Here is a 3,199-nt window from a genome sequence, read left to right as displayed (position 1 = left end):
TGACGTTTTTAATCATAATTTTGACAGTGGTTAGTATGACGTTTTTGATCATAATTTTGACAGTGGTTAGTATGACGTTTTTGATCATAATTTTGACAGTGGTTAGTATGACGTTTTTGATCATAATTTTGACAGTGGTTAGTATGACGTTTTTTGATCATAATTTTGACAGTGGTTAGTATGACGTTTTTGATCATAATTTTGACAGTGGTTAGTATGACGTTTTTGATCATAATTTTGACAGTGTTTAGTATGACGTTTTTGATCATAATTTTGACAGTGGTTAGTATGACGTTTTTGATCATAATTTTGACAGTGGTTAGTATGACGTTTTTTGATCATAATTTTGACAGTGGTTAGTATGACGTTTTTGATCATAATTTTGACAGTGTTTAGTATGACGTTTTTGATCATAATTTTGACAGTGGTTAGTATGACGTTTTTGATCATAATTTTGACTGTGGTTAGTATGACGTTTTTGATCATAATTTTGACTATGGTTAGTATGACGTTTTTGATCATAATTTTGACAGTGGTTAGTATGTGTATTGTATGTGTTAGTATGTGTATCAATAGTAGTGTATTGTTTCATGCGCACGAAAGTTAAAACCTCAGCATTGTTTCCGGAAGTACAGAGAACGGATTGTTGTTTTTTTGTGGTGTTTGGTTGAGATTTGGAATCGATCATTTTCGACAGATTTAATATGGAGAGTAAAAGGAACCTTAGTTTTTCTACTCCACTGAATTAAGGAGGACAAGCAGCCTCAAGCTCAAGCCCAGTTACTGTGAATGCCTTGATGAAGCAGCTGATCTCCGGCCAGAATGCTATATCTCGTCAGCTTACTACTTTAATATCTGCACAGCATGAACAGGCTGATCTTCTCCAAGAGGCTCTCCAGCGTCTTTATTCTCTCGAGCAAAAGTATGAGCAGCACGGACTAACTTACAGGAAGAGCCTAACAACATTGTGAAAAGATTTAAAAGGGCACGTAACGTGAGGTAAGTTCAGTTATTGTTATATAATGTGCCTGTAAACCAAAGTTGGCTTACAATTAACGTTAGCCTAATAATGTTATGTGTTTTGTCTCCAGCGGTTACTTTGATGGCCATCTTATTCAAACTTGAAAATATTGTAGTTCTTGCAGATTGTGAATCCGTTTAAACGCATTTTAATTTCAAACTTTACAGGAATCTGTAAGGTGCCTTTGTGTGAAACCCAATTCAGAGAACAGCCCACACAAATACGATCCACAGACTGGGTAAGACTGCTTATTGTATACTGTAAATGTTAGGTTAACCTACTTCTAACGTCATATGAATTTGAAATGCCAAAACTGAATTTCATTAATTATAACTGCAACTTTTCCCCCCAGAATAGTCATCACACAACCTCGCTTTGACCATTTTCCTTTGAAGAATTAAGGACAACTTTTACAGATGTTGACCCTGAATGTGTAAAAGGTAATCTTAAAGATTGTATTTTATTTGTTAAAGTAATTTTATATTAATATTTACCATGTGTGCTTTGTTTTGCTTACTTTTATTGGTATTACAATTATTCATGATTTATTTAGCAGGTTGCAAGACATATTGAGACACCACGGAGGAAGTATTCTGTGGCTCAGCCTGAAAAGGCCCAAAAAAAGACGCTATGAAGAACATGGCAAAGAACCGTCAAAGAAAGTGAAGGGTAAGTTAAGAAACTTGCTAAGCATTTATTTTCTCTTTGGGAGATATGATTTTGTCAATATTGTGATTAAACTTTACCTCATGTAAACCCAATACTTTGATCAAATCTGAGTGTGACATAACCATACTCATTAGTGAATAATGCAAATTGCATGTAAACTGGAGTGAAGAGATCTGCTTGTCATGTGAGCACCTTCCTGCGATTAAGACCGTACTCTTAGAATACATAGTTGCATTATTGTTGCACATGTAAACACAGTGTGTGTTTTAGTGGTTAAATTACTGTCATGTTTTGCAGTTGCTGGAGACCAGGTCCAGGGTTGTACAAGCTAACGCAGAAAGAGACCTGTGAGAGACTGCAGCAATAGAGCAGATGTCTGATGAAGATGATGCTGTTGTTGACGGAAGGCCAGTGTGGATGATGAGGTCTCCACCAAACAGAACCGCGGTTGTCTGCGCTCTGCCAAGTGCCACGAACCAGACTAGAGGCTGACCCATGCTACACATCACATCATCAGTGCATCATTATAATGTATTTTTACAATGCTCTTTGGAAATGTTTCCACTTATATATATTGTTTACTTAGAACATATATTATATGCATTTTTTTTTCTTTTATTCCTTTACATCGCCGTCCTTTAAATAGAATTTGCTCACTTTTTCCCCCCCCATTCATTTTATAATATATGTTTACAATGCTCTTTGGGAGGTTTTTTTTTCACTTATTTTTATTGTTTACTTAGAACATTTATGTATATTATATAACCTTTTTTTAACATTCTGGTTCTAATTTTATAATGTTTAAATTTTTGCATTGTCTCATTTTATAATGTTACATTTTAGATACACTGTGTATTTATTTCTTTATATCGCCAACTTTTAAATATGTTGTTTTAATTTTATTTTTTACCCTTAATTATACTTTTTTACCCTTTCATTTTAACTTATGTTTATTTTATATAGTTATATTTATATTGTTCCTTTTAAATGCCTTTATTTTTGTATTTTTTTTTTTGTTCTTTACATTTTCATCCCTTTTAAATACATTTTGTTCACTTGTTTTTGTTTCTCCATTCTATTCTTTTGCTTGTTTAAAATGCTCTTGGTAATGTTTTATGTACCTTAATAAATATTCCATATTTTCCTAAATTGTTTTTTGTGTGTATTTTTCCTTTGGGGGGAGAGGGGGGTGGGGTTTATGGTGTATGAGCAGTATCTGCATAGCTGACCTATAACCAATCAAATCACTAAGCTATAAGGCCTTAGGTGGGCTAAGTTTTAAAAGTAACCAATAAAATCACTTTACTGGGTTTTGAATGTGCCCTGTCCTCCAATAGCAGTTTGGGTTTTGGGAGTGGTTTTAAAAGAACAACCAATCCAGTTTGAGTTGAAAGGCCAATAGGGGATGGGAGGCAAAGCTGCTCAGAGGTGTGAAAATGTCATAATTTTGACTATGGTTAGTATGACGTTTTTGATCATAATTTTGACAGTGGTTAGTATAGGGATGGG

General features: G+C 34.1%; 1 long non-coding RNA gene across 2 annotated transcripts; it reads left to right on the top strand.

Annotated features, from left to right (window-relative positions):
* Positions 1–473: 473 nt before the first annotated feature.
* LOC137085290 (uncharacterized) lies at positions 474–2,582 on the top strand. 2 transcript variants are annotated; one of them, XR_010906951.1, is made up of 5 exons: positions 474–999; positions 1,189–1,259; positions 1,374–1,461; positions 1,575–1,690; positions 1,988–2,582. It is a non-coding gene; the product is annotated as an uncharacterized lncRNA (long non-coding RNA). The 2 variants fall into 2 exon arrangements; XR_010906950.1 differs by having other exon boundaries at positions 479–1,259.
* The last annotated feature ends 617 nt before the right edge of the window (positions 2,583–3,199 follow it).

The sequence above is a fragment of the Pseudorasbora parva genome, chromosome 8 (assembly GCF_024679245.1).
Source record: "Pseudorasbora parva isolate DD20220531a chromosome 8, ASM2467924v1, whole genome shotgun sequence".
NCBI classification, from domain to species: domain Eukaryota; kingdom Metazoa; phylum Chordata; class Actinopteri; order Cypriniformes; family Gobionidae; genus Pseudorasbora; species Pseudorasbora parva.
Note: the sequence above shows the minus strand (reverse complement) of the source record. Positions and strands in the feature narration are given on the sequence as shown.